This window comes from Labrus mixtus, chromosome 18 (genome assembly GCF_963584025.1).
Source record: "Labrus mixtus chromosome 18, fLabMix1.1, whole genome shotgun sequence".
Classification (NCBI taxonomy): domain Eukaryota; kingdom Metazoa; phylum Chordata; class Actinopteri; order Labriformes; family Labridae; genus Labrus; species Labrus mixtus.
The window spans coordinates 22,862,202-22,875,992 of record NC_083629.1 but is presented as its reverse complement, the minus strand read 5'-3'; the positions used below and the strand labels follow the sequence as shown (position 1 = coordinate 22,875,992).

The window sequence follows — 13,791 nt, the reverse complement described above, 5'->3', positions numbered from 1 at the left end:
GTGCTGGAAATGTCTGTTAACAATGCAAAAGAAAGGATCATGAGTCAATCAGTGTCTTTGTTTAGTTTAATTCTTCTTGCAAGTAGAAGGAACAAAGCTTCAGAGTGTCAATACAGTCTGAAGGAAAGCTCCAAGTAATCCCGATATGTTTGTGTTTATATACACATGCTTCACAGAAAAACCTTCATGACTAGATAAAGGATTGCAGATACAGGCGCAGTCAAATATCAAATACATTTCGTCATACATTTCAACACGTCGCTCAACAGTAATGTCAAGGTATCTTTGATATTTAGCTATTTGTGAGAAACCTTCATCCTCGGGTGAAGACAAAACAAGAATATTACGTGTTAACTTATTGTTGCGTTTCTCAAGCGAGCTGTGAGTAAAATGTGTCCTGGACAGTAAACAGAATTTTGTCAAGGCTGTGAAACACCTGTGAGTACCGCAGTGTGGTCTCCTAACATTTTCTTCTTAATTGGTGCTTTTCACACAAAACTTCCTGAAATTTTCAGGGTGAGATTCATGTTGTGAACGTAAACATTAGAATGTTTCACTCAGACTTAAACCCAGAACTTACCCTGCCAGCCCCCCTCCTAAATATTCCGCGTGAAGTCGATGTGAGAATGAAGCAGGAAATAATCAGAGAGCGAGAGAGAGAGAGAGAGAGAGAGAGAGAGCGAGCGAGCGAGCGTGAGGCGGTGATGATGTTTATCTCCTGTGGCCGGCGCAAGAACAAAGACTGTTTTCATGCATCGCGTGCCATAACCGTGCACATCATGAAACTGCTAAATTATGTTTTTTTGTCGCCATTTTGTTCTTCTCCACTATTCTGCTGACACCACTGATATACTTTGATACAAATACCTGTGCATGAACAGAGGGGCATTAAAGGAGGAAGAGGAGACAGTGAGCTTTAAAATGGAAGACGAGGGGCGCTGGTGGCTCAGTGGTTAGAGCGAGCGCCCCATGTGTGGAGGCTGTAGTCCTCCAAGCGGGCGGCCCAGGTTCAAATCCGACCTGTGGCTCCTTTCCCGCATGTCATTCCCCTCTCTCTCTCTCGCTCCCTGATTTCCGACTCTATCCACTGTCATATCTCTCCATTAAAGGCACAAAAAAATGAATCTTTAAAATGGAAGACGATCGAGTGACGGTCCAGTGCCGTACAAGTTTCTCATCTTATTCCGCTTAGTTCAAATCTCTACAGCTCTGCATCACAGAACCATTTTTCAATCCCCAGCTGCTCCGTGTTAGGAACATTTTTCTTATCAGTCAGGGCAGATAATCATTTCTTGTTCTCTGTATGATTTAATGATTATGAGCAGACTCTTGAAACCTGACGGAGAGTTTTCAAAACAACGCAATCGATCTCAGAGCTGATGGGATCTTGATGACTTGTCTTGATGGATTTGATCCATTTACTAATTGATTGTGCAGAATGCTGCAACAGAAATGAGTGCATAAAGATGGCTGACTGAAATGTACAAGAAGGGCATTCATGACATTGAAGAATGGGAGTAGTGCTCCTGCTCCTGCTCTGCTTTGTAACTGTAGCTGAAAAGCTGCAGGTGAGAGAAGCTGTTATGTCCTGCAGTTAGGAATCCATTCATGGCATTGTGCATGAACTGTAAAGAGCTGACCCGAGCTTTGCAGAGGTGTAGGAGGCAGGAGAAATATGAGCTTTTAATAGACACTTAAGAGGGAAGAGGGCAGTCAGAAAAGAGAAATGGTGTCAGAGGAAAAGGGAAAGCTGTGACCTCCTCGTCGAGGTGAAGCAGGCAGGAAGAGACGAGCAGCGATGTGCTCTTAACAAACACAAACAGAAGAACTTTGATCTCTGACAGAGGTCGAGAAGTAAAGAGGGCCAACAAACGGAGAGAGAGAGGAAAAAACACAACCTGAAACACCTAAAAGACTGATGATGTAGCGTTTAACATTTTCTACAATTCTACAATTCACTTAGCGGACGCTTTTATCCAAAGCGACGTACATCAGAGAGTAAGAACAACACAAGCAAGGATCTAGAAAAAAGGGAACAATGTGAGTAAGAGCAAACGATCAGCTTTGAGTCTGATTGGACACACAGGTGCTGACAGGAAGTGACCAGAGGCAAAGCACAACATTGAGGGCAGTTCTTGAGAGCTCTAATCAGTATAGAAACCATCTTATAAGTCGTCGTTATCAAACAAAAACCATCGTCATTACCATCATCATCATCAATAATATGGAGACCATCATCATTAAGTTAGTAGGTATTCATGAAAGAGCTGGGTCTTTAGCTTTTTCTTAAAGGTGCAGAGGGACTCTGCAGATCACATGGAGTTTGGAAGTTCATTCCACCACCGGGGGGCGACAGAGGAGAAGAGTTAGACCCTGTTAGAGAAGACTTAGGACCCTGTTGTGAAGGTCGGATCAGACGCCTTTCATTGGCAGAGCGTAGTGGGCGGGAGGGAGTGTAGACCTGGATGAGAGAGTTAAAGTAAGACGTTTTTGTCGCTGTTTTGTAAGCGAGCAGCAGAGTTTTAAATTTGACGCGAGCAGTAACTGTGTGCCAGTGTAAGGAGATGAACCGCGGAGTGAAAATGATTTCATGATTTCAACTGTGGGCAAGATGCAGGCAACATGCAATTCAAATCTTATCATTGTATTGTATCCGACCATGTTACACTTCAATTCCAACACCTAATAAGCACAAAACTACACGAGAGCTGAAGAATCGTGTACGCCCATATTACCAGCAGAAGGACCAGGCTTCAGTGAAAAAACACAGATCGTGTTGAGTTTAGCTTTAAGATCTGGAGGTAAATATTCATGAAAACGACCTGAGTCCTGATATTTTGAAGGCTTCCTTGTGGATTATTTTATGGTCAGAGTTGACAAAGCAGACTGAGGGAGTGGTGAGTTAACAGAAAAATAATCCTTTTTTCCACAGCAGACATATTGACTTGCCATCTGTGGATGAACACAGTTTGTTACTAATAATAGTAAGTAGCCCCAGTCTGTCCCAGTAAGCCACGACAGTGTGACCATAAGCCAGCAGGCACAATACCAACCTCCTCGCCTAGAAACAGTTCTGCCAATTTCAGGACACACAAATAGTACGCTGTGCAGAAAACCACTTCCCATCAGATCTCACAACTGAGCCTCTTTTCTTTAATGATCTACCAGTTCAGTTTTTTAGGTTGTTTCTGTTCACCTTTAGATTCTTCTGGATTACACTGTCCTCCCTAAATGTATTACTTGAACTTTAATTGTTGTGTATGTGAGCCTGTGTTGCACATTGTGGTTCCCAGTGGAGTTAGTAATGCTACAGAGCCAAGACTTTTATTCAGAGGTGTCAGCGTTGTGTTTTCTCGGAATAGAAAATCACATAACAGAAAACTACCAGGCTGAGATTCATGAGACTTCATTAATAATACAGTAAAAGTTGATGTGAGCTGGTGTAAGGTGTTTCTTGTCTGCGTCCCTGAGTCCCCTTCCAGACTGTATTGTTCAGGTAATGCAGTTCACATTCAACGAGGCAATAGTCAAAGGAGTATGAAGATGTGAAAAACCTGCAAATGCTCTCTGAGGAGGGAAATGGATTCATCAATTGTTTCTCAGATAAATCTCCAGGCTGTCTTCAAGCCTTCTGGTGTCTTGTTGTTCTTGTTGTTGCTCGTGCTAACGTGCAGAAGCTGGATCTCAATGTCTTCATTTGTGGTCTAAATGAGCAACCAGAACCCCAAATCACTTCTTGTTGGGAAAGAGATACGATGTAACGTGTTGTGTTTTCAGGTGTATTTTAGAGATAGGACAGTGGATAGAGTCAGAAATCTGAGAGAGAGGTGAAATGTCAGATTTGAACCTGGGCTGCCCGCTCTCTCGGACTGTAGCCTCTGTACACGGGGCGCGCTCTCTAACCACGAGGCTACCAGCTCCCCCTCTTACTTGTTTTTAATACTCGTGTTTTTAACTCTCTTTTGATATTCATGATCATGTTTTCTTAATTCTGTAGCACCTCGAGATTTCAAATGAGTAGTGTGTGTGTGTGTGTGTGTGTGTGTGTGTGTGTGTGTGTGTGTGTGTGTGTGTGTGTGTGTGTGTGTGTGTGTGTGTGTGTGTGTGTGTGTGTGTGTGTGTGTGTGTGTGTGTGTGTGTGTGTGTGTGTGTGTGTGTGTGTGTGTGTGTGTGTGTGTGTGTGTGTGTTGAATGGGGTCAGTTCTGGATGAACCGTCCGGAGAAGAAGGAAACACAATCATTCTTTTGGCTGAATCTGCGTCTCCTGCTGCCAAGCTGCAGTGTGTGTGTGTGTGTGTGTTGTTTATCGTCTTTTTATGAGACCACTACATATGGTCTTATTGTTCTCCTCGGGGAGTGATTTATACATCGCTCGCTGTGTCGCATAGCGAGGCGGCCTGACTGGGCGTCAGGAGCCACTCCCTGCTGCTGTGAATGGTTGCCATGGACACGGAGGTCTGCCAAAAAGTCTGCCGCCTCAAGCCGCTGGCAGCGCAGTTGACGGCCGTTTGACCCATGACCTCCACAAGTGGCTCCCCAGATTAATCGCTGCTGTCAGACGGGAGAGCTTGTACCTCCTAAACATAAAACTGGAGAGCCCCCCTGAAGTCCCTGAAGTCCCTGAAGTCCCACGTTTGGTAAAAACCAATCGCAGAGAAAAGTGTCTTTAATGGGCTCAGGCGTGAAGTCCATCACCACCATTTTATTATAATAAATGTCTCTTAGCACCCTCCAAACAAAGACTGCTGATCTATTTATGTTATTTAAGTAAAAGTCAAATCAAAGTGTCACTGAGTTGCAAAAAGGGAAAAGAAGAGACCCAGATGAATGAAAACAAGGCGCCCATCTGCCTTTTTAGGAAATCATTAACACACCCTAAACAAAAGACCCAAAACTCCACAAACAAGGTCAACAAACACCTCCGGAGTGCTTTCCAAAGGAGAACCAACTCAACCAAAGACAAGAGGGACACACGTGTCATAAAGCAGGACCAGACAGTAACCGGGGGAAATCTACGTTAATATAAAACTGCAGAGGAGGATAATCAGAAGAAAATGAAGATCTGATGAAGTGTGAGAGACGAGGTAACTTCAGGACTGAGCAAAGTCTGGAGTGTGAGCTTGAATACTAAGATGATGTGATTTCCTGCTGATGGTGGGAAGCTTGGTCCACAGAGGGGGGGAGGGGGGGGGGGGGGGGATTACAACTTTAAATGCTCACTTCCGTCTGATGAAGTTGAAGAATTTCTGCATACTAATTAAGAAAAGTTTCCTTGACCGAAATGTCAATAATTCCCCAAACTATGCGGCAAACAGCAGTCTGTTTCTTTTAATGAATTTGCTGCTTTTCAATTTCCATTTCTGCAAAACATTCACGAAAAGGTAAAGCAGCCGTAATTCTATTTTACAGGACAATAAAAACCACTTTAAGGTGCTGTCTCTTTAATTACCTGAGGTCTGATCCTGTTTCTTTGTCTTGTTGAATTATCCTCAAATGATTTGATTTGGTGGGAGTTGGAGTGTCCAACAATTGGATTTATGTTTTTGGAGAAAGGCCAATATCCACTATCTTCTTTAACTATAGTCTCCGACCTACTTTTCACCAGAGGACAACATTAATAACATTAAACTTTAAATATAAAAGTCCAGTGTTGTTATCTTTAAGAATAACGTGCCAGTTGGTCTGACTTTGGTCGAAAACTTCTGTAGAACCGAGCTCAGTTTTTGCTCTTTTCAGAGATCAATACAACAAGTTTGGACTCAAATGCTTCTGGTATAGATTAGTACTTTTCCTCTTCACAAATGTCCCAGTCGATCAGATATTAAAATTCAGACTAGTCGACTCGATTTGTCTTTTTCCCTGGCTGGTATATTACTCTCAGCTAACAATGTATGAGAGCTCAGTTGGCTCCAGCTTCCCAGAACAGACCACATTGTTTCCATGGATCCTGAAAAGATGGAGGTGTTAGTTTGTTGTTTCCCACTCAGCATCAACCAGGCACCTCATTTTTAACAGAAGTACTTAACAGATGCCTGTGGGAAGCTCCGGTCATGGATACTGCTGTTGCTATGCCACGAAAAGAGAACCTGTTTGAACCTGTGTGGAGAAGTGATGGATTCTCTTTTGGACCTCTTCATACTTGTGATGGTGGAGGATAAGTACCATTAGCGGTTTAAAACCACCAGATTGATCCATTATGATGACATGGATCTGTCCATGTTTGATATGCAGTGAATTGAAATGAATATATAAAATCTGGCTTCAATTCACCACCTCACCCTCCGTGTCACCAACTCCTCTAGCCTCCAAAAACATGTGTCCACATGGATCAGATTTGCTTACCAATCCGCACATTTCACTGTCGGATTTGTTTTTATTGATCCTAAACTATGTGTGGGAGATGACATAAGCCATGTTTGTGCGTACACAGCGTTTATAAAGTAGACTCCTGATCTAGACTGTACTCTTGGTTATTCTTCATTTTGGTTGTGGGGGCCGTTAGGGACCATGTGGTAGGGTAGATAGAATCTGCGTTGTCACTACCTTGGAGCTTACATGTACAGATCCTGGGTCTGTTTGGACTGTGAAGGCCATGTGGTAGAGGAGGTCAGATACAGAAGTTCTGTGCGTGGGTGACTCTGGGACGCTGGAGCTAACTGTGCAGCCTTCCCGAAGTGTCGAGGGACTAATTGGGTGAATCACTGGTTCCAACTTGATAACCCACGGTGATGTCATGGCTCTTGCCGCCCATCAGTCAACACAGTCGAGTCGTTAGGACCAATAGGTCCATGTGGTAGGGAAGGTAGCATCAGCGTTGTCACTTCCTGTCTAGCTCAACATAAACTGAGCCTGGGTATGTTCAAGTAGAAATGCTGTTTTGTCTGCGGTGGAAACTAAGGGCCGTTTTGTAGGTTATGTAACTTATCAGTAGGATACAGTGTTTCCCCTAGGTTTACAGCGTTGGCAGGCCCCCCCCCCCCCCCCCCCCAATATAATGGTCGGGGAAACACTGGGATATAGGGGCATTGTTGGGACGAGGGGTTTCGTCTCTCGAGTGCTTGTCCTGTCATTAGGCCACAATTATCTTGAGTTCATTGCAAAATAAATACCCAACGTTAATCCACCATAGTACAAAATATGCTCCACCAATAATGTCTTCCTCTGTCGAGGAGGTCAAGCTTGGTATGGTTAAACTTTTTTGTTGAAGTTCACACAAGTGTTTTGTTGTCAACGGTGAAGTTTTCTGCAGAGATAGTTTTTTTTAATACGTTTCTTTTGAAGAGGAAAACAGAAAAGTGTCGAGACAACTTTTTTTCTAATTATGTCTTCTGAAGTTAAGAGACATCAAAGCCACCAATTAGTTCCAGTACCTGGTTCTTGTTTCTAATTTCCAAACGCTCTTCTCATCTCTTGGTTGTTTTTTTTTTCTTCTTTTGAGACCTTAGCTCACTTTCGTGCATTGTGCTTTAAACGGAGTCGTCGATGTTTGTCGAAACAGGAAATTAATTTCTATAATTTATTTTATTTGTTATGTATTCAGTTGTGTTGCAGCTACGGCTTAACGACAGCGGAGGTATCTCTGCTGTTTCAGGTAAAAGTGTTATTCCAGGGCACCAGCTGCAGACTTAAAGAGGGGGTTTACATTTATAAAATCTGTTAGGAGGGGGAAGTGGATTTTTGTCATTCGATCTAAAATCATAAAAGTCAAGTCGAGCGTCACATTTCTGAAGAGTTAATTTAAGTGTGACTTTGTCGCCACAAGGTCTGGCTTTGTAGTCCGAGGGAGTATCTTGTGTATACGTGTGTGTGTTCTTTTTATTTGTGCTTGTGTGTAAAAGTATACTCCTGTTAACCCTTTGATCGCTCAGACTCCATGACTGTGATCTGTGTGTGTGTGTAGATGTGTGTTAATAGTGTGTGATTCATGGTGTGTGACGCTGTGATCCTCCCCTGTGGTCACGCCACCAGCCTCTGACACACACACACACACACTAACACACACTCACCCCACACACACTCACCCCCTAATAACCCACTACATACTACTTTATTAAACACTTTACTGAACTTTTTTTTTTCTCTCTCGTCCCTCGATCAGAAATCCTCGCTGCGTGCCGTTCTTGTCACACTTTGTTCCGTTAATGTGTTGAGTGTTTAGCCCACAGCCATAAAGAGCCACCCGTCTCAATGAACGGCTAATCTCTGTTCACAAGACCAGTCACAGTCCCCCCCCCCCCCCCCCTTAAATATCTGCAGAGGAGGAACACAGAGCCGCAGTGCGCAGCCGGGCGCTAAATGACCCAGAAATCCCATCCATCTGGAGAAATGTCACAGCTCTCATCAAACAGCCACGGATGGGTTGGTGGGTTATTAAATACGGTCCTGTGTGTGTGTGTGTGTGTGTGTGTGTGTGTGTGTGTGTGTGTGTGTGTGTGTGTGTGTGTGTGTGTGTGTGTGTGTGTGTGTGTGTGTGTGACGTACTAAATCATCTAATAAGCAGAGAGAGAGTGATGGAAATCCCCTCCGCCAAAATGAGGCTACTTCTTCCACCAGAAACATTAAAATGATATTCGTTAGGCGTGGTGTAAAAATAAAAGTCCATAAAAAAACAATTTCTCTAAAATCTGCTTCTGATGACGACGTACGAGATGTTCAAAGAGCGCACATTTACCTGCTGAACTGAAAGCCACTCCGAGAGACTTCTGTACGTATCAGTCAAACCGTTTCCCACGCAGCTATTCTTTAAGTGTTTACTGTATAACTCCTAGGATAGTTTAAAAGACTCGTTTGTGACGCACGGCCAGAGCTCGTAAATGATGCGCTCACACTATCAATGACGTGATAGTGTGAGCACGCTGGACGAAGGCTATGAGTCCCACGGTGGCCATGTTGCAGTGATGTCACGCTCAGGGTGTTAATCCCAAATGTTGTTATCGTGTCCTCCTGTTAAGATGAAGATTAAATGTTGCACATCTAAGCGACTGTCAGTACTCAGAAAATCTGGAGAGACACCGAGTCATATAATGAGTTAAAAAAAAAACATATTAAATAACCTGTTAGCTTCTGCTAACGTTAGCATTCAGCCACTCTCTAATTAACATTTAAAGGGAATCATGGACCGATAGGAAAGTCGTTTATTCATTCTAAATATTAAGATAAGATAAATAAACTTTATTGATTCCCCATTGGAGGAAATGTCTTTGTTACAACAGCTCAAAAACAGAAGTATAATTAGTAAAAAAAAAACATATTTACATTAATTAAATAAAGCAAGGAATTACAATGGAGATAAAATAATACTAGTCATATACTATATAATAAAGACAGAGGACAGTTCTTATTAAAAAAACGCACACAGTGGGTAGAATTACTGATTTTGACGAACATTCACCCCCATAAAACACTACCCACATGACCTGCTTCATTATTATCATTGTGTTATTGTATTATTATTATTATTATTTAGCATCAATATATATATATACATATATACTGTACATTCTATATATGTTATTATATTATTATATTAGTCTATATTATATAACATTTCATTATATGAAATTATGTCATATTGCACTATATTATATTATATTATATTATATTATATTATACTACATTATATTATATAACTGCACTCTGCATTACTGTGGTACAACACTGCCTCTCTTCTCTGCTGTTTACATTACTTGCTGCTATTTATCATACCAAGTCACCTTAATCATCACTTGTCACTTTATCTTGTCATTCTCTGCAAATACTGTCTCAACTCCCCCCAGTTAACTTCATCATTCATTTTGTACTGTATAGACCCCCTGTTTTTATTTTTATTTATCTTATCTATTCTGTTTAATGTGTATTTTTGAGCTTTCTTGTCTGTGCTGCTGTAACGCCCGAATTTCCCCTCTGGGGATCAATAAAGTTTTATCCTATTATTAGAGTGAGGTGGTAACGCTCATTAGAGCAGCATCATTAGAGCCTGAGATTAGCATGCAGGGACGAGGTAGCAGAGGATTTACAGGTGAAACAGTGGAGCTGGAGCAGCTTGTTTATGAGGCGTAGTTTGTTTACATGTGTTTTGTAAAATCAAGAATGGGAGAAACAACATGACACTCTTTGGTTCAGTGTATGAGACAAAACGTCAGTTTGACAGCAGAGCTTCAAGTCTTCTGCAAAGATTTGACTGAGATCTGTTTTTCAGGATTCCACTGCTCTCTGCTGTGTCGCGTCAAAACGCTTACTTTTCCTGTTTTCTGTCAAATCCTACACGCATGCACTTTAAGATTCAAGGTGATTTGTCCGGCCGTTAGAGGTGAACTCGACAAATCCACAGAAATACAGCAGCAGAGCGTTTGAATGCAAAGTGTCGAAGTCTGCATGTGTATTCTGATGTGTGATTTTGTACACATGGACATCGATATAATCCTGTCAAGTGTGAATCTGCAGTACCAGGTACTCTGTGTGTGTGTGTGTGTGTGTGTGTGTGTGTGTGTGTGTGTGTGTGTGTGTGTGTGTGTGTGTGTGTGTGTGTGTGTGTGTGTGTGTGTGTGTGTGTGTGTGTGTGTGTGTGTGTGTGTGTGTGTGTGTGTGTGTGTGTGTGTGTGTGTGTGTGTGTGTGTGTGTGTGTGTGTGTGTGTGTGTGTGTGTGTGTGTGTCTGTGTCTGTGTCTGTGTCTGTTGAATGGGGTCAGTTCTGGATGAACCGTCCGGAGAAGAAGGAAACACAATCATTCTTTTGGCTGAATCTGCGTCTCCTGCTGCCAAGCTGCACACCGGCCCACAATGCACTGCAGCCTGAATGGACGCAACTCTCGCACAAATGAGCGAGTGTGTGTGTGTGTGTGTGAGTCTCTATTGTGTGTTTTGTACACAAGCTTGTGTGTACTTTGTGCCTGGGAAAGTAAGAGTGGGCACCATAGTTGCATGTGTGGGGGGTTTTTGTGATTATGCCTGATTTAATTGTGCTGAGGAGCTGAAGGAGGCTGTGTGTGTGTTTCCATTTTTGTGTGTTTTATGTGTGTGTGTGTGTGTGTGTGTGTGTGTGTGTGTGTCTCGGAGGAATCATTCCCCAGCTGGAAAATTGAGCTGGAAACTCAGATTATTATCATCATTTATTTACATGCGAGCTCAACGCAGAACTAATTTTATTCACAGATTATTCCTCCTCTGCGTCTCATCCTTCATTCTGTGTACGTTATTGATTGGATTATTATTGCTCTGAATAATGAAATGATTCCCTTAGATTGTTTTGTCTTTAGTTTCCTCGTGTAAATCTTAAGCGGCGATTAGAAGTAGAAGATGATTAAAACACACAACCAGATGCTCTCTCTCACCAGCGAGCGAGGTTTAAACCAACATGAGGATTGTAGAAAAGTCTCACCTCGATTGCTAACGAGCAAAACAACAAAAATGTCACAAACGCAGCAGAGAAAATGTAAATGAGGACAGTTACAACATGCTGCACCTTTAATATAATCTCTCTGTTTGTAAGTGGGGTTACACTGAAATGAAAAATGGCTCTCGAGGAGGAAATAAAATCACAGGAAAAAATGAATATGGTAATGAAAGCGAGAGGTTAGTGTGTCTGTGTGAGAGTGTGTTTCTGACTTTATTCACAGCAGCAGCAGCAGCAGCTACTCGTTTTATTACAAAGTCTCTCCGTGTAAAAGACTCCACAGAGGCTGCATGCAAAAGAATGACAAATGAAAATATTTGTAATACCGCATGAGAGGAGGATCAGGAGGTCTTTGATTGGCTCACACAGGTTGGTGACGTTTGTTTGATTGCTCACAGTTTGGAGTTTTCAGTTGAAAATAATTGCCTCTAAAAAAAAAAAATTGCTGCATGGAAAGATCTTCAACCAAAAGCATCCCAAAAAAAAAAAAAAAGAGCAAAAAGCAGATTCTGTTAGGACCGCAAAGATAACAGAGGTGGAAATCGACCTCTCGTTTTACATGATACACTCCCCTCAAAGTTTATTTTGAACCAGATATCTTACCATCCAGATCAGTGATCCCTGTGTTGCTCCCTGTTGGCCTGACCTCTGACCCCTCTCGTTATCAACCTGCTGGTGAAGGTGACGACCATAAATGGATTTGGCTGAAGTTAACGATGTACCTCTGACTTCTGGCTTGTAACACCGGCCAACCCAATAACAGCCCACAAACGTAATACAGATCTGCAGCTTTAAATGTAATAATCCCACAAACGTTAGAGCAGTAGCTGTTACATGTGCAGGCATTAGGAGGGTGGACATCTTCAGCTTTCAAAATTGTAAATACTTCCCACAAATGTAATACAGAAATGAAAAATGTGGCCATTGTTGTTTGTTTACTTACACACCTGCCGATGAATTTGAGTCAGCTCAAGGTCATTGAACGCATCGAGACCTGAGTAGAACAGCACATCACACATCCACTGAACATCCACTTCACCCCACGGCCTCGCTGAACAGGCCAGAGTGGAAAACCTTCGGATTCATGTTTGACACTGTTTCGTTTTACACACTGTGTTTGTGCTGTTCAGACAATCTGCTGTGAAAAGGAGTTTCCCCATTCGGGACAATAAAGTCTAAAGTCTCATCAGCAGCATATCACAGGTTTGGGGCAGAGCGGGTCAAAACGTTCCAGACGCAGCAGCGCTCTGAGTACGTTATAAATAACTCACCGGAACATTGTGCCCAATATACTGTAGGCTGTGCATTAACAAGTCCACCTTCTCTCTCACTTTCTCTCTCTCTCTTTAACACTGTAACTTGTTCCTGAATCCAGTTTTTAACATGTTTTAGTCTTTATCTTAAACACCTTACTTTGCTCTACCTTTTAAATGTTCAGATTTCTACTCTACCGTTTTCAATGGCTGTTTTTGTAATAATTGCTGTGTCGTCTGTTTCAGTGCTCTTAATTGCTTGTACTGTGTAACCTGACAGATTGTTTGATTGGTCGATTGATTGTATTGGTTATTGATCCACAGCTGATTGAAGTACATGCAGGTTAACAATCTTTTGATGGACGCAGATTCTCAGCTTTCACACCTCCATCTTTTCCTATCCAGTCTCTCTCCACCCTTTGTTTTCAGACTCCTCCCTTGCATCTATATTCCTTCCCTTTTCTCCTTTATCATCCCCTCTTTCCTTCTTCTATCCTACCTATTCCCCCCCCCCCTCTTTTCTCTCTAACATATCCCTCTGTGCTCCTACTTCATGTCATCATTTAATAACCTGCTCCTTTGTTACCCTCTTTATCCCTCTGCCTTCTCTCTTTTCTTTACCCTTGCCCCACCTCTCTGCCCATTTGCTTTGCCTCCATCCTTCATCTCTGCCTCTTCTCTTTGACCTCCCTCCTTACTCCCTCCCCTCCCCCTGTGTCCGGGTCAGGGCCCAGGGGAGCGAGTATGGTCTAGCACATGTACGGGGGGCCGTGAATAGTTCTCTCAGCGGGGAGCGATTTGCTGGCCTGGCTGTGATTTTCTAATGAGCTTTGAGAAATGAGGGGAGTAGTGGTGGGGGGGTGAAGATGCCATATTCGGTGTTACCCATCATCCCCTCCCCCCCCCCCCCTTTCCCCCTGGTTAAAGCAGATTAATTAAAAGCTCACTCTCGCTCTCTCTCTCTTATCAGCGAGAGTTGAGCACTTACTGTAAGCCTCCAGGGAGGGCTCAGCGTCGGGCCGTGCAGGGTGGGCAGGGGAAAAGGGGGCGGGGAGCCTCCGGGAACGATGCTAATTCCAGCCAGTGGGATGTTGGGAAGGCTGCTTAGGAATTACTGCCGTCGGTACGTTCATCGCTGATTATCTCT

The 13,791-nt window shown here is 42.9% G+C and overlaps 1 protein-coding gene across 1 annotated transcript in view; it reads left to right on the top strand.

The window, feature by feature from the left end:
• The window catches only part of LOC132992748 (transcription factor IIIB 90 kDa subunit-like), a 119,713-nt gene that overhangs the window by 90,967 nt on the left and 14,955 nt on the right, over positions 1-13,791 (top strand). The gene's annotated exons all lie outside the window — the stretch shown is intronic.